Source organism: Rhipicephalus microplus, chromosome X (assembly GCF_043290135.1).
Source record: "Rhipicephalus microplus isolate Deutch F79 chromosome X, USDA_Rmic, whole genome shotgun sequence".
In the NCBI taxonomy this organism is placed as follows: Eukaryota; Metazoa; Arthropoda; class Arachnida; order Ixodida; family Ixodidae; genus Rhipicephalus; species Rhipicephalus microplus.
This window is the reverse complement of record NC_134710.1, coordinates 90,616,238-90,638,320: the sequence shown is the minus strand read 5'-3', so window position 1 is coordinate 90,638,320 and position 22,083 is coordinate 90,616,238. Positions and strand designations below refer to the sequence as shown.

At 43.5% G+C, this 22,083-nt stretch overlaps 1 protein-coding gene across 6 annotated transcripts in view; it reads left to right on the top strand.

Moving 5' to 3' along the window:
• The first annotated feature begins 751 nt into the window (after positions 1-751).
• LOC119176224 (protein-L-histidine N-pros-methyltransferase) overlaps positions 752-22,083 on the top strand; it is a 240,209-nt gene continuing 218,877 nt past the window's right edge. For all 6 annotated transcript variants that reach the window (XM_075877270.1, XM_075877267.1, XM_075877268.1 and 3 more), the window contains exon 1: positions 752-804. The gene's annotated coding sequence lies outside the window, so the exon portion shown is untranslated. The remainder of the gene's footprint in view (positions 805-22,083) is intronic.

Below are 22,083 nucleotides of genomic sequence, written 5' to 3'. Positions count from 1 at the left end.
AACAGATACTCAAAAAAAAAAAAAAACGGGTCGAAAAGTAATTTTCAATTCTGGATAAATCCGTGACATACCAAATTAATCGGGTTTGGCAAAAGCAGCTGTCTGGTCGGCTCCAAAAATCAAGTTGTAGCTATTAGTGTCTACTTTGTTGTTGATTCTTTTTTCTCACTATCTAAATCTTCGGTTTCTCTCTTTTTTTTTTAACATACTGTCTTCACTATACAACTCCCCCCCCCCTTTTTTTTTCGTTGTAAGCAATAATACAGTTATCGTCAATATGAGACGATATGTTCTCTTGGCCAATCCCCCAGAGTGGGTACGAGCCATGGATTAGAGGATACAAACAAACAAACAAACAATCTTCGCTTGAATATTCCTTTTCTTCCTTCTTTTGCTCCAAAAAAGTGCTGTAATAACACAGTCATGTAATATATTTATAAAATGACATAAAATAGGAAATCGCAAGGTTTTTATTGCTTTAATTTAGAATATTTCTGGTCAGCTCTCGAATTTGTGTATCATTTTCTCTCGGTGATATAAATAGTTGTGGGCAAGCTTGGTCAAGTATCACGACAAACGCGTCATGCTAATCATCCTTATTACCCATAAGTTCATCATTTTTCTAATAAAAAGCAGCCCAGGCCGCGCGGTTGCCTCGAGCAGTACTCAGCGGCTGGGGAGCAGTAGCAGACGATGCGATGACATTTTCCCGTCCGAGCGCTTCTTGCGATCGCCACAGGGGCGCTGCAGTGGCAAAGGCAGCAAGCATTCGCAAGCAAGCAAGTTAAACGTGCGCCGTCCAAGGTAGCCTGATGATTTCTTTCGCCTTTCTTGACGTTATGTGATGTCATCTCTAATTCGTCATAGCGCCTAGTGTTCCACTTTGAACTCTGAAGCTTGACCGAATCCATTCTCGCCGTGCTCTGCCGTACTCGGCCGGCAAGTGGCTTGTTTACATTCGTAGTAACGCCGGGTCGAACGACGGTGGCTGCTTATAGCCTGGAATGGCGTTTTTAGAATGCTGTGTGGTTGATAACGTCTCTTCGTACTGATATTTAGGTCACGGTAAAGCCTTCGGCTGCGAAGCATCAGGGAATACCTTCAAAACGCGTGAATGCTGTGGCGCTGACGGATATTGCGCAATGCGCGTCGCTGTTGTGATGTCGGTCGCAATGCGTTTGACTTAGCTGCAAAGAGCGATCGCTTGCAGAGTACCGAAACCGAAACTGAGCTTTTCTGGCGCTCATTTTTTTTTTTTTTAGCGATTTAGCCGAGCTAAAAAGCTGTCACATTTTAACTGTGTTAGCGTGTGGTGCCGTTGCCGAGTCACTTATATTAATTAGCTACTTTTTCTTTATTCTTGTAAAACTTGTAGGCTCCATAAACGGAGCTAAAAATATGAAGCAATGCCTTGGTGGCCGAGTGTGGTCCAGTCGAAAAAAAAAAAAGAATATTCGAGGTTCAGACTTCTAGTTGCAGCTCTCCTCGGCAGAGCTTGGACGACGTATAGTAATATTGTTCCCTCCAACACGCTGAACCTTTTGATCGATAACATCGCTGAGCGGTGGGCTTGGGTAATTGGTATCGTTCGTTTATCACACACGTCGGCGGTGCTTTGGTGCGGTGTTCTGGCTGGTGAGCGAGGGGACGTTTTCAGTGAGCTTATGGTAACGACGCCGGGCGCGCGAGGGCTTGATTTGCGTAGCTGACACGTCAATACTGGGTGGCCGCATCTTCGCCTACGAAGGGTGGCGGGTGGTAATGGATGGCGCCTCAGCCCGGCCAATTAGGGCTGGTCAAGCGAGACTTTGGCGATGAATATTTGATAGCGCGTCTGCCGCCTATCCGGCGGGCAATTACCCTGGGAGTGGAGGGGCGCCTGTGTGCCTCCTGTAATGGGCATTCCGCGGCCTGCCAAGACGGTCGGCGTCTTTCCTCGATGTGCTTAGGCCGGCCCCGAGACAAAGGCGATCCTGCGTGCGTTGGTGGGCCCTCCGGTGGAGGCACCAAAGTAGATTGCAGTCGCCTGTCGTTAACACAAAGAGCGCCCATTGAAAGTACGCCAAAGCAGAGGCGGCATGTGGGCCTGTTTGGCGCCGCGGTCTCGGGACCCCGGTGCGACCGGCGCAGCACCCTCTGAGGGTTGGAATGCTCGTGACCGCACTTATGTGGTTGGCCGCTCCAAGGCAAAGAAGGCTGCGGCATTGATGGGCTCATAGAACGACGGGTCGTTTACCTTGTTAACGTTTGGAAATAAAAGGCCAGTTTCGTGACAGCAAATGGTGTACGCTGTTCAGAATTTTTCGATTCTGCTGGCAGTCGCGGTTACACAGCGGGCTGACCAGAGCTCCACTGCGAATTATTGTGCTTTATGCGTGTGTGCGTGCATGTACGTGCCTCACATAGTACCGGCAAAATTTAATCTAGCCCTTGGCCTGGCGCTGCTCCGGCGTTCACTTGAGGCTTTAGATTTCACAGGTTTACCAATTGACAAAAATGCGGGGCTCCTAGTCAGACGTATCTTGTAGATTCTAAGTTGTATCAAGTAGAATTATATCTAACGCGTTCACTGCTTTATATCAGGGCCCCGCCACTGTGGTCAAGTGGCTAAGGTACTCGGCTGCTGACCCGCACGTCGCGGGATCAAATACCGGCTGTGGAGGCTGCATTTCCGATGGAGGCGGAAATGTTGTAGGCCCGTGTGCTCAGATTTGGGTGCACGTTATAGAACCCCAGATGTTCGAAATTTCCGGAGCCCTCCACTACTGCGTCTCTCATAATCATATGGTGGTTTCGGGACGTTAAACTCCCACATATCACTGAATGGTTCATAGTAGCCGCATCCCATACATCACGACAATTTGCTCTTAGGATGCACATTGGCTGGACACCGAACATAGTGGAAAAGTGACTTTACGTTGTTTAAAAAAGCCCCAAAAGTTCATCATTGAGGTCTCTCACACAAAATGTTCCGACATTTAGTATATGTATCAAAGCGTTTGCGCTTTGGTCATGGTTTGGGAGCCCATATAATATAGTGATGGTAGTCGCTGGTAGCGAACGGCAAGGCAACTTTCCTTGTTCATCATGAGCGTGGTAAGGATGTAATTGATGATGATATTCTGTGAGACGTGGTCCAGTGGTCTCCTCTTCGTTACTAAAAAACGACCCCTATAAAAAATAATCGGTGGCTGGGTGACACCTAGCATGGCCAGCACTAGAGTCTGCGCAGTATAAATTTCTGAAACGCATAGTCAGTTTTTTAACGTTTGTTTATGTATTTCTTCTTTCTCTGAAGGAAGGCCTTTCGAAGCACATTACTGCTTGTGTCTTGACTGTAAGTACTTGCGTGTGAGCATTAACAGCACATGCGAACATTTGGAATATTTGAATGTGGTTCCATAGAATAGTGTACGGAGCACTGTTACCTTTGGGGTATTTCCATGGGCGCATGCTCAGTTCGCATCCCGCTGTCATGGCCTGATGCCGTGCACAAGTACTCTAATGACCCCAGGCTCCTCGGCAACGTAAACTACACCAAGCAAGATGCTTACAGTAACTTGGGCACTAAATAGCAAGCAAAAAATAAGGAAGGGGGTGAGGAATGAATTCAAGATTCGGGCATAGAAAAACTTGAAACCTCAAGCAAATTCTGCAACTTCATACTGAGCACTGGAACGTTCCCGGACAAACTAAAACTGGCCAAATTATCTGTTATCCACAAAGGTGGTGATGAAAATGACATGAATAGTTAGAGGCCCATTTCTGTTTTGCCTATATTTTCGAAAATAATTGAACCTGTTATCTATTCACGAGTTGCAAATTTTTGTAGTTCGAAAAAAATTATAACAGAACATCAGTATAGGTTTGAGAAAGACTAGGGTACTGAAAAAGCCTTATTATATATTAAAGCTAAAGTAATCGATAACTTTGAATGAAACTATCACACAATCGGAATATTTCTTGATTTTAAGAAAGCATTTGATTCCATCAAGCATGAAATTCTTTCGCAAAACTTAATGAATATGAAATAAGAGGTTTATTTTTTAATTTAATGGGAAGTTACCTAACTAATCAGTTTCGATATACCGATATGAAGCACTCGAAGTCTCAAATGCGAAAGATTAATTACGGCGTCCCACAGGGTTCGATACTCGGACCACTTCTGTTTCTATTCTACATAAACGATATTGTACACGTGCCATTAACAACAGATACTGTGCATTATGCAGACCACACTAACGTTTTTGGTTTTTTTCTGGTCAGGATATGTCAAGTGCAGAAAAACAAGCAAACATTTGGCTTAACAATTTGTCTCTATGGTTGCAAACAAATCAATTAAAATTAAATATTAAGAAAACAAAATACAATATTTTTCGACCTCAAAATTGTTCTCTTCTTCCGAATCCGCAGCTCACATTCATAGAAAGATTGATTGAGCGGGTTCAGGCTCAAAAGTTGCTAGGCGTAATGTTTCACGAAACGCTGAACTGGTCCAATCACATAGATAAACTTCGTACGCAGGCTTCTCAGTCCACTTGGTGTGATAGGAAAAATAAGACGCTTACTACCCCTTTGGGTGACAAAGCAGCTCTACTATACTTGAGTTTATTCGCGCCTACATTACCGGGTGTTAATCTGGGGCCACACTAAAACAACAAATAAAATTGGTATTCACAGACTACAAAAAAAAATGCTGCACATAATTGAAAATTAATGGAATATGTCCTGTGTCGAAAGCCTTCTGCGCCACTTTTTCATAAGCATGGTACCTCAACATTTCAAAATATCTTTATTAAAAAGCTGGTGGCAGTCATTTATCATCGAATGAAATCAAACGTCGGTGTATTTAACTATGCTTACCTCAGAAAACAACAAACGTACAGCTTTAGGAAATCCACCTATTATAGTGAGACGATTTGAACCAACTACGGAAAACAAAAGCTATAGCACACCTTATTCCTTCGTTTTTAAATTCAAACAGCATGAGCATCAGCATATTCAATGACAGTCGATCATCAGCAGTTCTCAAAAAAAGTATATATATACATGATTTTCTACTGACACTTTAAGCATGATACGTCTATTTTTTCTCCTTCTGAATTTGTGTAAAATTTGCGCATCTCATGTACTTCATTGCAATACACGTGTCCCAACTCTTTCAAGGCACGCATAATCCTCTTCGCTTATTCGCTAACTTTCACTTGTTTCACTGATGTTCATAACAACGGTTTTTTACTCCAAAATTATTTTTTTTCTGTAGAAAGTTTTTACGAGTGTGTAATTATTTCTTTTCGCTATTTTCTTTTCCTTTTTTGCTGTAGATATGCATGGATGTTTTTCGCATATATATATATATATATATATATATATATATATATATATATATATATATATATATATATATATATATATATATATATATATATATATATATATATATATATATATATATATATATATGAGAGACACCGTAGTGAAGAGCTCTGGAAGTTTCGACCACCTGGGGTTTTTTAACGTGCACCCAAATCTGAGCACACGGGCCTACAGCATCCGCCTCCATCGAAAATGCAGCCGCCGCAGCCGGGTTCGATCTTGCGACCTGCGCTTCAGCAGCCGAGTACCTTAGCCACTAGACCACCGCGGCGGAAAGAATCCTATCAGTTATCCCTAATTACCAGTGGTTATCTTGCCTACGTGTCACGTGCCCGACGCATGTCCACTTTTCGATTTCAACTATGACATCCTTAAGACCGGTTTGTTCGCTCCCGCACTCTGCTCTATTATTGTCTCTTAAGGTTACAACTATCATTTTCCTTTCCATTGCTCGCTGCGTCGTACTCGATTCAAGCTGACTCCTTTTTGTAATCTTTCAGGTTTCTGCTGCGTAGGTAAGTACCGGCAAGATTCAGTTGTTATGTACATTTTTTCTTCAGGAGGGTTAGTTGTAGATTAGCATGCAATGATCTTTTGTCTTTCACAGTAATGTAGTAGTTATGCTTATACAAGCAGAACTACAGAAGCCTTCTACAGATTTCAGTAGTGGTGCTACCGCTTTCATTGCTATAGTTTTAGCTGTATCCATGTTTATAATAAATAGAAGTGTCACTGTTGCGGTGCCGCAGACATCTGTGTCGGAGGAAATTGTCGACAGTGATTCACCTAGAGACTAGTGATCGACACAAAGTTTTGGCCCCAGCTCGTTAGTACATCTGAGTGCTCTAGGCGTTCATCACGTCTCGCACAAACTGTGAAGTGCTACTGCTACTATCGCGGCTAGCAATAAGCCGTGCATATAACCACATTAACCGCACGCCGGCCCTATATAACCGCATGCCGGCCCTATAATCAGGGCCGGTGTGCTTTGCTTGCCACTCAATACTTTATGATCGATTCGAAGCAGCAGCTGCCGTTATTTCTGCAATGCGCCCGTCTGTTTCACTAATCACTCACTGCATGCTCAATCGCTTATTGCGCATGCGGCTTGAAACGTATAGATGCTCTCTAATGCATTTCAGAAAAGGGCACCGTGACAACGAGGGCATACCAGTAGAATATAAGTAATGCAGACCTCACAGTACGGTCTCACGACCGTCTTTATTGAAAAATAACACACGCTAGTTTACACCACTACCAAGCACCACGTGTTTTTAGATCAAGATAGCCAAAGGCACGTGCTCCAGCAGAGAATACAAATGACTATAACGCTGATCACATGTTCACTTTTTTGCTCTGCACTAAATCGGTTCAAGTGAGAAGTTTTATTGTCATGTAGCGCTATTCGAGGCATGCTTTCACATCGATTCACTTTCTTTGTTGATATTGTAAGCCTCAGCAATCTCTCTAGTAGCCTAATCATTATGCTGGAATTATAGAGGGTGTCGTGAAAGTTATGTTTGCATCCAAGTTGTGAATCGTCAAATAACGTGTAGGTACGGTGTTGCCTTTGTATGAGCGCTTGTATTCATACAGGCAATGACCCTCTGATCTCCTCCCTTCTTTTTTTTTTTTGAATGCGAAGGATTTCTTAGCGAACTTCGGCGTCTTGACTTTAGCCGTATCTATCTATCTATCTATCTATCTATCTATCTATCTATCTATCTGTCTGTCTGTCTGTCTGTCTGTCTGTCTGTCTGTCTGTCTGTCTGTCTGTCTGTCTGTCTGTCTGTCTGTCTGTCTGTCTGTCTGGCTGTCTGTCTGTCTGTCTGTCTATCTATCTATCTATCTATCTATCTATCTATCTATCTATCTATCTATCTATCTATCTATCTATCTATCTATCTATCTATGTATCTATCTATCTATCTATCTATCTATCTATCCGCTTATGACTTCTGGATCTCATGGCCATTTCAATAATGGGATCTATACCAAATTGATGTGGCACAACATGGCTGCATGACGAGTATAAGATACTAGTCGTAACATGAAAATCATGTATACGTCCAGAATGTCGTGCTCCTGCTGATGGGGCGGTAGTTTTGTTCACATGAAATATTGCAAAACTGGTATGGTATGACATCTCTGCATGGCAAACATGAGTGACTGGCCCTAACGTGGAAATCGTGACCTTCATGTGATTCAAGTCATGACTACACACCATGCTCATGATTCTCTCGCGGCCGTTTCGCTAGCTTCAAATATACCAAATTCGGTATTACGTGACGCGAACTGACGACAAAAATGACACGTCCAAACATGATAATCATGGCATGCGTGTCATGTAAAACATGCCTACATGCTACGCTCATACGTCTGCTGCCCCGCAGGTCGCGGCATCGAATCCCGGCTGCGGTTGCTGCAGTTTCGATGAAGGGGAAAATGCTGTAGGCCCGTGTGCTCAGATTTCGGTGCACGTTAAACAATTCTAGGTGCTCGAAATTTCCGGAGCCCTTCACTGCAGCGTCTCTCATTATGATATGGTGGCTTTGGGACGTTAAACCCTGTATATCATCATGCTACGCTTATAGTGCGCTCACGGTCGTTTCGCTAGCTTCAGATATACCGAATTTGGCGTTACTTGATGTCAATGTATGATGAAAGTATATGACTAGTACGAAAATTATAATCATAACATGCATGTCATGCAAGAACATACCGCGCTCATGATTCACTCGCAAACGTTTCGCAAGCTTTACATACGTGATTTGGTATTCCGTGACGCTAATTGATGGTGAAGGTAAATGACACATCCAAACATCACAATCATGATATGTTTATCATGTAAAACATCACTACACGCTACGGTCATAGCGTGCTCGGGGCCGTTTCGCTTGTCTCATCATTATTGTCATCATCATCATCATTTTAACTACGTCCACTGCAGGACAAAGGCGTCTCCCATGTTCCGCCAGTCAACTGGGTTCTGGGCTTGCTGCTGCCAATGTATACCCGTAAACATCTTAATGTTATCTGACCACCTAACCTTCTGTCTCCCTATAACCCGCTTGCCTTCTCTAGGAATCCAGTTAGTTGCACTTAATGACCAGTGGCTATCCTGTCTACGTGCTACATGCCCGGCCAATGTCCATTTTCTCTTCTTGATTTCAACTGCGATCTCTTAGCCCCGGTTTGTTCCCTAATCCATTCTGCTTTCTTCTTGTGTCTTCAGCTTACACCTACCATATTCCTTTTCATTGCTGGCTGCGTCGTCCTCAGTTTAAGCTGAACCCTCTTTGTAAGTCTCCAGGTTTCTGCCCCGTGGCTAAGTACCGGCAAGATGCAGCTGTTATACACCTTTTCCTTGAGGGATAGTGGCAATCTACCTGTCATGATTTTAGAGGGCTTGCCAAATGCGATCAACCCAATTCTTATTTTTCTAGTTAGTTCAGTCTCATGGTTCGGCTCCGCGGTGATTACCTGTCCTAGTTAGACACTTCTTACCTGTCCGTAATGATACTCGTCAGATTATCATTCATTGCGTCGACGCTAAAGCTGTTTTCTCCATAAGAGCCGAGTACCTGTCCTGAAGCGAAACTCTGAATTTCTTTACTTTCCCTACCAGTGCTGGCTCATTGATTGGCTTCTTGTGTATCCGTTTCTGTCGTTCCTTCTTCAAGTCTAGGTGAATTCTGGACCGTACCATTCTACGGTTACTGCAACATACCTTTCCAAGCACTTCCACATCCTGCACGTTCCTGGGTGTGCACTCATTATAAAGCCTATTTCGTTCTTATTTTCGCCATTAGGGCTCCTCCATGTCCACTTACGGTTCCATGGCTTTCGGTAGAAGGTATTCGAAATCCGTAAATTATTGCGTTCTACGAATTCTACTAGTGGCTCTCGTCTGGCATTTATAGTACTTATGCCATAATATCCTACTGCCTGGTTCCAACAAGTCCCTACTTTTGCATTGAAGTCTCCCACCAATGTAGTATAGTGTGTTTTTACCTTACTCATTGCCGATTGCACGTCTTCATAGAAGCTTTCAACTGACGCGTCATCATGGCTGCACGTAAGTGCATAAGAATTTAGTCATGATGATGATGATGATATGTGGGGTTTAGCGTCCCAAAACCACCATATGATTATCAGCGACGCCGTAGATGAGGGCTCCGGAAATTTTGACCACCTGGGGTTCTTTAATGTGCACCCGAATCTAAGCACACGGGCCTACAACATTTCCGTCTCCATCGGAAATGCAGCCGCCACAGCCGGGATTTGATCCCGCCACCTGCAGATTAGCAGCCGAGTACCTTAGCCACTGGGCCACCGTGGCGGGGCAAGCTCGTGGGCGTACATCCGCTCATGACTGTCATTCGCTATCATCTCTACCAAAGCAGTATCTAGAGCCGCGAGCACCTCTATCGAAACACGTGCCGCCACTGCCGAAATTCGGTCCCGCGACCTTCGTGTCAGCAGTCGAGCCCCATAAAAGCGTACCACATGTAATCACGTTGGTTCAGCACACGAAGAAAGTGCGAAAATTACTAAACGCTGAACATAACGTATTTCTGCGCATTTTAGGCGTTCTGAAGCAATTCACGAAGCGAAAGGCCGTGCCCCTATAATTAGAATCTTGAAAACGAGGACGACAATATGAAGGGACGTGGATGTAATTTCACAATGATGGGCTTGACATGGCAAAAGCACACACTATTTTTTGATACTCTACAGTGAAAACTAAGTTAAGTGAGCGTCGACTTCAGGCAAATAGGGTACGTATACGCTGAGCCCGGTTTTATTTTCACAGGTAAGGGACAACTTTCAATGAGAAATCGCGTAATTCGCCGGATCCTCAAATAATGTGGTGCACAAGCCGCAAACAGAGCGTTCAACATACACTAAATGGTAGAATAAGCAACATGTTTTTTTTTTTTTATGTACGAAAACGGGATGTTGTGTTAAACATCAGCGTTTCACGGAAACCGCATGTTACAAGTTTTTTATTAGGTTTCGCTGCAATAATTCCACAGGTATTCTGGGCCTCGAAACGTGAAAAGTATTGAATAATTTTGAGTACTTCGTACTCACTATCGGAGAGCAGTTAGATGTCCCTAAGAGCCTTCCTTTCCGCCTGCGCAAGGAAGAGTGTGTTTTGAAAAAGAAGTTAACAGTTTTGAGTACTTGGTACTCTTCTAAGGGAGAGTTTAAAGCCGTCCAGGGCCCGACTGACAACTGTTCGGATGTCTACATTGATTGTCAGAGCATGCAGTGTTCACTTTTTTTTATATCACGATACAGACCCACAATTTTGTCGCTGGTTCGATTTGACATAACTTGAACATCCTGGAAACTTAATGCAATATTGTGACTATTCTGCTTATACCCAAACAATACAATATGGAATGGACCGACTAACCTTTAATTAGTATTATGCGTAGTGTTCATATTTGCCGTCAACCAATATTTGCGGTTTTAGCGGAAACCAACTACCGCTGCTCTCAAAGGGGAAGCGCATTCAGGCTGGCCGGCAAGCGATGCCACACCAAACGGTTTGGAGAAGCGCCCTCCAGGAGTTTAGATTCTGCCAATAGCAAAGGCTATGAAGGCTATTCCGAATTCTACCCATTAAAAAATAAAAGTAAAACAATTATGCCATAATAATTCGAATGGTCACAGGCTCTCGCCGGACCCGCTTTGGAATTTAAAAGGTGTGCAATGTTTTTGGAGTGCGAAACATTTCTTAGCCAACTACGAAGACTTTGGTCATATCTATCTATCTATCTATCTATCTATCTATCTATCTATCTATCTATCTATCTATCTATCTATCTATCTGACGTTTAGCTCTCCTGGCAGTTTCGATGATGGGATCTATACCAAAAGTGGTATGGCAACACATGCCTTCATGACTAGCATAAGTCGCAAATCATTAGATAAAAATTACGAGGTGTATGTCACGCATGTCATGATTTAGATGGCATGGTCTTGCTGTTCTTGTGGTAGTTTCGTTCACACGACATATTGCAAAACTCGTATGGTATGGCATGACTGCATGGAAAATATAAGCGACAGGTTCTAAGATGGAAATCATGACATGCATGTCATGTGAGCCATGATTGCACTTCAGACTACGCTCCACGTTCATGGTGCACTCAAGGTCGTTTGGCTAGCTTCACATATACCAAATCTGGTAGAACGTGATGTGAATAGAGGACGAAAGTATATGACTAGTGCAAACACGATAATCATGACATGCGTCATTTAAAAACATGGCTACGTACCACGCTCATAATGTGCTCGCGGCCGTTTCGCTAGCTTAATATATACCAAGTTTGGTATTAACTGATGCAGACGGACGACGAGTGTAGATGACACGTCCGAACATAATAATCATGACATGCGTGTCATGTAAAACATGACTACTTGCTATGCTCATAGTGGGCTCGTGGCCGTTTCTCAAGCTTCACGTATACCAAATTTGGTGCTGCGTGACCTGAATGGATGAGGAGTGTATGACTGCTGCAAACATAATAATTATGACATGCTTGCCATGTAAGAATGTGACTACATACCACGCTCATGATGCACTCGCAGCCGTTTTGCTAGCTTCACAAGTACCAACTTTGGTATTACGGGACGTGAATGAATGACGAAGGTAAATCACACGTCCAAACAAGATAATCTTGATATGATTGTCATGTAAAACAAGAATACATGCTACGCTCATAGCGCGCTCGCGCCCGTTTCGCTATATCTTCGCATGTACGGATTGTGGTATTACGTGACGCGAATTGATGACAAAGGTAAATGGCAAGTCGAAACTTCATAATCATCACATCCATATCACGTAAAACATGACTACATGCTAAGTTCTTAAAGCGTTCTCAGCCGTTTCGCTAGCTTAACATATACCAACTTTGGTGTTACGTGACGTGAATGGACGACGAAAGCAAATGCCATGCGCAACCACTATAATCACGATATGGATGTCATGACCGGGATAATTTATGGCCGCATCGTAACGTTGTGCTGATTTAAAAGTGACATATCAGCCTTTTTTTATTCCTGCTTCGCATATCGTCGATTCCCAGTGTACGTGGAATCTCCCAATTTCTTGAAGAATGAAAGAGAAAGAGAGAGAGAGAGAAACGTTTGTAGACTCAACATATATTTATTTATTCGTTTTGATTCATCACCGTAGCTCACTTTGAGCGGAGTGGAGTGGGCGCAGTCCATTTTATGTACCGTGTAGCTATCGTGGCGCCTAAAACAGCGATAGTGGAGAATCCGTTAAACCAGCGCCCTTGAGCAAAACCGTTGCTCACGAACTGGGCCAGGCCAATGCCACCTAGAAGAATATTTTTCTAGGTGGCATTGGTACGGGAGGCTGTGAATTCATTGCACCATCGTCTCCCATTAAAAGATAAAGTGTTCGCGGCGAGTTTTACATGCTCTTTATTCTGCCTTTTGGGTAAAAAAGGCGCTGGTTTAGGTAAAATAATACGCTTTAGAGCATTTAGCGATTCACCTGTGAGCCATTTCTTTCATTCAAAAAGTCAAATATTGTGCGCTATTCAACGTGTGGTCGATCTATAAGAGCAGAATTTGATGGATCAACAAAGTGACAAAATTAATAAGGTAACTGTGTTCATTCTTTATTTACCCACACAGAAACGCACGCACGCACACCCTATCTAGAGGATGCAGAGAAACTGTTCTTCACTCATTTGTAAAGTTTGTGCAGTTTTATTTGTTCTCTTTCGAACATGTGTCTTCACAGACACGTTCGGTACTTATTCAGGAGAGTGTGTGCTGTTGCCACAAGTATGATATTCAGCACAATATCAGCCTGATGACTACTCCAAGAGAAAACAAAATTTTTCGTTTCACAAAAATCTCTTTCGACCGACACAAGGAGCGGCGTTTCCTCTTTTGCTCTGACATCTCTAGCAGTGGTGCGTGGTTAATTTGATTGATATGTGGAGTTTAACGTCCCAAAACCACCATATGATGATGAGAGACGCCGTAGTGGAGGGCGCCGGAAATTTCGACCACCTGGGGTTCTTTACCGTGCGCCCAAATCTGAGCACACGGGCCTACAACATTTCCGCCTCCATCGGAAATGCAGCCGCCGCAGCCAGGATTCGATCCCGTGACCTGCGGGTCAGCAGCCGAGTACCTTAGCCACTAGACCACCGCGGCGGGGAGAATCTAGTCAGTTATCCTTATTGACCAGTGGTTATCTTGCCTACGTGTCACGTGCCCGACGCATGTCCACTTTTTGATTTCAACTATGACATCCTTAAGACCGGTTTGTTCGCTCCCGCACTCTGCTCTATTATTGTCTCTTAAGGTTACAGGTATCATTTTCGTTTCCATCGCTCGCTGCGTCGTCAATTCAAGCTGACTTCTTTTTGTAATCTTTCAGTTTTCCGCTCCGTTGGTAAGTACTGGCAAGATTCAGGCTTTACATGCATTTCTCTTGAGGAGGGTTAAGGGTAGATTAAGGTGCAATAATCTTTTCTTTTTTACTGTAATGTAGTAGTTATGCTTATACAAGCAGGACTATAGAACCCTTCCACAGATTTCAGTAGTGGTGCTCGCGCTTTCATTGTTTGTCTTAGCTGTATCCATGTTTATAATAAATAGAAGTGTCACCGTTGTGGTGCCGCAGACATCTGTGTCGGAGGACATTGTCGACAGTGATTCACCTAGTGATTAGCGATTGACACAAAGTTTTGGCCACAGCTGGATAGGACATGTGAGTGCCATCGGAGTTCATCACGTCTCGCACACACTGCGAAGTGCTACTGATATATTCGCGGCTAGCAATAAGCCGTGGAGATAACCGCTTTGGAATTAAATCAGGGCCGGCGTGCTTTGCTCGCCACCTAATTATTTCTGATCGATTCCAAACAGCAGATGCCGTTATTTCTGCAATGCACCCATCTGTTTCACTAATCACTCACTGGGAAATCTCGATTGCTTATTGCGCATGGGGCTTGGAACGTATAGAGGCTCTCTAATGCATTTTAGAAATGGGCACTGTGGCAACGAGGACATACGAGTAGAATATAAGTAATACAGACCACACAGCGCGTCTCACAACCACCTTTATTAAAAATAACGCACGCTATTTTAAATCATTACCAAGCACCACGTGCTCTTACATCACGATAGCCAAAGGCACGTGCTCCAGAAATAATACAAAACATTATAACGATGATCGCATGTGCACTCGTTTGCTCTATATTCAATCGATTCAGGTGAGAAGTTTTATTGTCATGTACTGCTATTTGAGGCATTCTTTCACATTGATTCACTTTCTGTGTTGATATAGTAAGCCTCAGCAATCTCTCTAGTAGCGTGATCATTATGCTTGAATTACAGAGGGTGTCGCGATAGTTATGCTTGCTTCCATGTTGTGAATTGTCGAGAAACGTGTGGATTTCGGTGTTGCCTTTCAATGAGCGCTTGTATTCATTCAGGCAATGACCCTCCTCTCTCCTCCCTTCTTTTGAATGCGCAGCATTTGTTCGCGAATTTCGGCGAATTTAGCCGTATCTATCTATCTATCTATCTATCTATCTATCTATCTATCTATCTATCTATCTATCTATCTATCTATCTATCTATCTATCTATCTATCTATGTCTATCTATCTATCCGCCTACAGCTTTTGGCTCTCCCGGCTATTTCGATAATGGGATCATACCAAATTGATATGACACAACACCGCTGCATGACGAGTATAGGTGACTAGTCGTAACATGAAAATCATGTCGTATATGTGTAGAATGCCAAGCTATTGCTCATAGGGTGGTAGTTTCGTTCACACAAAATATTGCAAAACTGGTATGGTATGACATGACTGCATGTCAAACATGAGTGACAGGCTCTAACGTGGAAATTATGACATGCATGTGATTCAAGTCATGACTACACGCCATGCTCATGATGCTCTCGCGGCCGTTTCGCTAGCTTCAAATATACCAAATTTGGTTTTACGTGACGCGAACTGACGACGAAAGTAAATGACTCGTCCAAACAGGATAATCTTGACATGCGTGTAATGTGAAACATGACAACATGCTACGGCCATACGTCTGCTGACTCGCAGATGGCGGGATCGAATCCCGGCGGCGGTGGCTGCATTTTCGATAGATGCGAAAATGCTGTAGGCAGGTTTGCTCAGATTTGGGTGCACGTTAAAGAACCCCAGACGGTCGAAATTTACGGAGCCCTCCACTACGGCGTCTCTCATTATCATATAGTTGCTTTGGGACATTAAACCCCGTATATCATCATACTACGCTCATGGTGCGCTCACGGCCGTTTCGCTAGCTTCACATATACCAAATTTGGCGTTACGTGATGTCATTGTATGATGAAGGTATACGACTGGTGAAAAAATGATAATCATAACATGTATGTCATGCAAGAACATGAATACATACCACGCTCATGATTCACTCCCAAACGTTTCGCAAACATTACATATGCCGTATTTGGGTATTACGTGCGGTGAATGGATGACGAAGGTAAATGACTCGTCCGAACATCGCAATCTGGATATGTGTATCATGGAAAACATCACTACATGCAATGGTCATAGCATGCTCGTGGCCGTTTCGCATGTTCCATCATCATCATCATCATCATCATCATCATCATCATCAGCAGCAGCAGCAGCAGCAGCCTGACTACGTCCACTGCAGGACAAAAGCCTCTCCCATGTTCTGCCAATCATCTGGGTTCTGTGCTTGCTGCTGCCAATTTACACCCGCAAACGTCTTAATCTCATCTGCCCACATAATCTTCTTTCTCCCTCTAACCCGCGTGCATTCTCTAGGAATTCAGTTAGTTACCCTTAATGACCAGTGGTTGTCCTCTCTACGTGCAAGATGCCCGGCCTATGTACATTTCCTCTTGATTTCAACTATGATATTCTTAGCCCCGGTTTGTTCCCTAATCCACTCTGATTTCTTCTTGTCTCTTAAGGTTACACCTACCATTTTCCTTTCCATTGCTCGCTGCGTCGTCCTCAATTTAAGCTGAACCTTCTTTGTAAGTCTCAAGGTTCGTGCTCCGTAGCTAAGTACCGGCGAGTTGCACCTGTTATACACCTTTCTCTTGGGGGATAGTGGCAATCTAGCTGTCATGATTTGAGAGTGCTAGCCAAGTGTTTTCCACCCCATTTTTATTCTTCCAGTTACTTCAGTCTCGTGGTTCCGCTCCGTGGTTATTACCTGTCCTATGTAGACATATTCTTTTACAACGTCAAGTGCACCTTTACCTATATCGAAGCGCTGTTCTCTTCCGAGGTTGTTGTACAATACTTTCGTTTTCTGCAGATTAATTTTAACACCTACTTATCTGTTCTCCTTGTCTAACTCCGTAATAATCAGTTGCAATTCGTCCGCTGAGCTACTGAGCAACGAAATGTCGTCAGCAAAGCGTACGTTACTAAGGTACTCTCTATTAACTCGTTTCGCTAACTGTTCCCATTCTAGGCCTCTGAAAACGTTCTGTAAGCACGTGGTATAGAGCATTGTGAAGATTGTATCCCACTGCCTTACGCCCTTTTTTATTATTGTTCTGTTGCTTTTTTTTATAAAGCACTATGGTAACAGTTGCACCCCTGTAGATTCCATCCAGGATGTTTATATATGCTTCGTCGACGCCTTGATTCTGCAGTGTCTGCATGACTGCTGATAAGTCTACTGAATCAAACGCCTTTTCGTAATCTATGAAGGCTGTGTATCGTGGCTGGCTATATTCTGAGCATTTATCTATTACCTGGTTGAAAGTATGAATGCGGTCGATTGTTGAGTAACCAGTTCGAAATTCCGCTTGTTCTTTTGGTTGATGGAATGCTAATGTTGTCTTAATTCTGTTAGCAGTTACCTTTGTGAATAGCTTGTAAACTACGGAGAGCAAGCTTATCAGCCTGTAATTCTTCAAGTCCTTGTCGTCTCCTTTCTTATGTATTAGGATGATGTTAGCATTCTTCAAAGATTATGGTTCTCTTCCCGTCAGAAGACACCTCGTAACCAGGGTCGCTAGTTTTTCTAACACGATCTGCCCTCCATCTTTCAGCAGATCGGATGTTACCTGGTCATCACCAGCAGCTTTGCCTCTTCGCATGCTCTTCAAGGCTTTTCTGACTTCTTCTATCATTACTGGTGGGGTGTCATCTGGGTTACTGCTATAGCTCTTATATTAAGGTCGTGGTTGTGCTTGCTACTGTACAGGTCAATATAAAACTCCTCCGCTGATTTTACTATCCTATCCATATTGGTAGTTACTTTGCCTTCCTGTTTCCTTGGTGCATACATCAGGTTTTTTCATATCCCAAGTTTCCTATTCACTGCTTTGACGCTTCCTCCGTTCTTCGGAGCTTGTTTATTTCTCTCCATGTTATACCTCCTTACGTCGGACACCTTACGCTTATAATCAACTTCTAAAGCTCTGTCAACTCTATTTTGTCTGTTGCACTTGAGGCTTTGATGCTTTCACGCTATTTAATGAGATTCTTCGTTTCTGGGACAGCTTGCCACCGTCCTGTCTAACTACAGTACCTCCAACTTCCACTGCACACTCCGCAATGGTACTCGTCAGATTATCATTCAATGCGTTGATGCTAAGGCTGTTTTCCTCGAAAAGAGCCGAGCACCTGTTCTGAAGTGAGACTCTGAAATCCTGTACTTTCCTACTCAGTGCTAGCTCATTGATTGGCCTCTTGCGTTTCAGTTTTTGTCGTTCCTTCTTCAAGTCTAGGGTAATTCTGGACCGTACCATTCTATGGTTACTGCATGGTACCTTGCCGAGCACTTCCACATCCTGCACGATGCCTGGCTGTGCACTCAGTATAAAGCATCTTTCGTTCTTATTTTCGCCATTAGTGCTCCTCTATGTCCACTTACGGTTCCCTCGCTTTCAGTAGAAGGTATTTAAAATCCGTAAATTATTGCGTTCTGCGAACTCTACCAGTAGCTCCCCTCTGGCATTTCTAGTGCCGATGCTATAATATCCTACTGCCTGGTCTCCAACCTGTTTCTTCCCTAATTCTGCATTGAAGTCTCCCATCGGTATAGTATACTGTGTTTTTATCTTTGTCATTGCCGATTCCACTTCTTCATAGATGTTTTCAAATGACGCGCCATCATGATGGACGTAGGCGCATAGGCCTGTACCACATTCATCGTGTATTTCTTATTGAGTTTAAATACGATACCTACCACCCTTTCATTAATGCTATAGTATTCCTGTATGTTGTCAGCTATGTTTCTGTGTGTAAGGAACGCTACTCCCAGTTTTCTTCTGTCAGCCCAGCCCCGATAGCAAAAGACGTGCCCGTCCTTTAGCACCGAATAGGCCTCATATGTCCTCCTAATCTCACTGAGCCTTATTACATCGCATTTAATGCACTCTAGCTCCTCAAATAGTACAGCTAGACTTGCCTCACTAGATAAGGTTCTAGCGTTAAACGTTGCCAAGTTCAGGTTCCAATGGCGGCCTGTCCGGATCCAGAGATTCTTAGCACCCTCTGCTGCGTTGCACATCTGATCACTGCCATGGTCAGTTGCTTCGCAGGTGCTGGGTACTGAGGGCCTTGAGTTAATTGACGTATGCAAGTGGGAGGTAGAGGTTAGGTACTGAACCTCGGTGGCATCCTTCTCTGGTGAGGATGTGGGTTACCGGCGGTGGTCACCGGTGAAGCCGCACTCCAGGCTTCCTTATGCAGTTCCATCACCACGCGGACTTTTTTTAATCCGGTTGGGAGTTGCGTGGCCCCGGGATTCCAGCCACGGACCTCGTGCATGCGAGGCTGATGTTCTAACCACTACGCCATCTCTGCACATACTCTAGGCACTAATAATTTTTCCAGACCTTTCTTACTTGTACCTGTCATCTTCAGTACTAGTCGGCTGGTTTTCACAGGGTCGAAGTCATTTCATATAATAATTATAGAATAAGGCTGTCTAAAGAAAAAATAAAATCTCTTATGGTGCTTCGTGAAACAGTTCACAATGCTGAAACAGCCCAAGACCCAGGACAATAAACTTCTATTTTTCACAATGCTATTGACTCCTATTTGATGGAATGTGAAAATGATTTGGCGGCATTTTTTCAAGTTTTTATTTATTTATTTTGTTTATTGCATACTTCCAGCCACCTCTTGGTGGCGAAGGCAGGAGTGATACAAACTTTCATACTTGCAGCCACATATAACACTAAACTTCACGGTGCAGAAATGAAATCACCACATAACAGGTTTGCGTGGAACATGAATACTCGGGTTACAGGAGCAACACAAGAGCGGTATCGAAACTACAATCCAAATTTTTGTTCCTAACACGAAGTGTAAAAAGATCATTAGAAGAATTGAAATCTGCACATCCGACCAGACAGCTTTTACTACAAACAGGCAGTGGCAGCTGATAAGAATGCGTCGGGCGCTGCGATGCTGGTGACGTCATGAGGTAGTTCATTCCAGTCGGAAATTGTTCGTGGAAAGAATGAATATTGCCGAGAATTCGTTTTTGTAAGCGGCACCACTATGGTGTTATCATGCTTGTTCCGAGTTTTTTGCGATGTATTGTACTGCATGTAAGTGTTAAAGGCGAGTCCTGAGTGTCCGTTGACTATGTTATAAAGGAATTTTAAGCGATGTAGCTTTCTACGGGACTCCAATGTGGGAAGAGCGGATCTATTACGGAGTTCAGTGACTGAACAGTGTCTACTGTACGCGTGGTAAATAAACCGAAGGGATCTATTTTGGACTCGTTCTAGTAAGTATATTTCTGTTTGTGTGTGAGGATCCCATACAACGTCAGCATATTCCAACAATGGGCGTACCAATGTAGTGTAAGCGACTAGTTTGTTTTGCTGGTGCAGTGCCTCATGCGATGCTTTATGAACCACAATCGCCGCAGTGCTGCTGATGTTATACCTTCGATATGAGTTTTCCAGCTCAAATTAGAAGTGATTGTCAGACCAAGGTATTTGTACTGGTTAACGGTTGATATAGCAGTGTTGTTTAACATGTAAGTGAATTCCGAGGGATTTTTTTTACGTGTTATGGTCATCTTGACGCCCTTTGCTATGTTGAGGCTCATTTTCCAGGAGTTACACCATGCTGTAATAACCGATAAGTATTCATTTAGGGTGGAGTGATCTGTTCTTGATTGAATGGGCAGGTACGCAACGCAGTCATCCGCGAAAAAACGACACTGCACAGTAGATTCGAATGACATGTCGTTTAGATAAACTAAAAATAAAAGTGGTCCTAGGACAGAGCCCTGCGGTACCCCAGAATGCACGGGAGCGGAAGAAAAATTTTTATCTGCTATCCGAACATGTTGGTGTCGGTGGGATAGATAACAATCAAACCATCGAAGAATTCTTTCATTGGTTAGGATTCGGCGAATTTTAAACATCAAATGGGAATGGGAAACTCGGTCGAAAGCTTTTTCGAAGTCTAAAAAAATCGCATCAATTTGTCCACCTTTGTCAAGTGTTTTTAGAAAGTCATCGGTAGTGTGAATTAACTGTGTGGTGGTTGAAAAGCCTTGCCGGAAACCATGTTGATTTGGGGAAAAAAATGATTACTCTCCAGAAATGTACTTAAGTGTTTGAAAAGGAAATGTTCCATAACCTTGCCGGCTGTACATAACAACGAAATGGGGCGGTAGTTTTTCACGTCATATTTATCACCTGATTTATGAATGGATACCAATTTACCCTTCTTCCAATCTACTGGAACTTCGCCTTGTAACAGGGTTTCCCTAAATATTAAGCCTAAGTATTTGGAACACCACTCGGCGTACCGATAAAGAAAAGCATTAGGTATTTCATCCGGCCCAGCCGATTTTTTTGTGTCAAGATGAAGTAGAGCTGACAAGATGCCTTCATCTGTTATAATCAAGTCTGGCAGTTCGAGATTGTTTGCGTGGAAATCAGGAGGGGTGTCACCCGTTCGCATAAAAATAGAAGAGAAGTAGTCGTTAAATGCTGTCGCTATGCAGCTGGCATCAGTCACGTCCGCGTCCTTGGTTTTAATTTTTGTCACTTTCACTTTTTTGTCGGAGAGGTGCATCCAAAATTTTCTTGGATTGGTTGTGAGAAAGTTGTGCATTTTTACGTTGAAGAAATGAAATTTGGAGCTTTTAATCTTGTTGCGCAGTTCGGCACGGAGGCTCGTCAGAGCAGCACTACGTGGTTGTGTTTTTGAACATGACAGGCGTTTTATATCTTGCGTTTTAGATGGAGTATTTCGCGCGTAATCCAAGGACTACGGCCGTGTATTTTTTTCACTTTCTCCGGAACGATTGATTGATATGTGGGGTTTAACGTCCCAAAACCACTATATGATTATGAGAGACGCCGTAGTGGAGGACTCCAGAAATTTAGACCACCTGGGGTTCTTTAACGTGCACCCAAATCTGAGCACACGGGCCTACAACATTTCCGCCTCCATCGGAAATGCAGCCGCCGCAGCCGGGATTCGAACCCGTGCCCTGCGGGTCAGCAGCCGAGTACCTTAGCCACTAGACCACCGCGGCGGGGCGACTTTCTCCGGAACGAACGAACTTATACATTTGTGAACGATTGTCTTAAAGTGCGACCATAGCTGGTTAACGTCACAGCGATTATGAAGATGTTTGTTAGTAATTTTGTCATACTCCTCCTCTA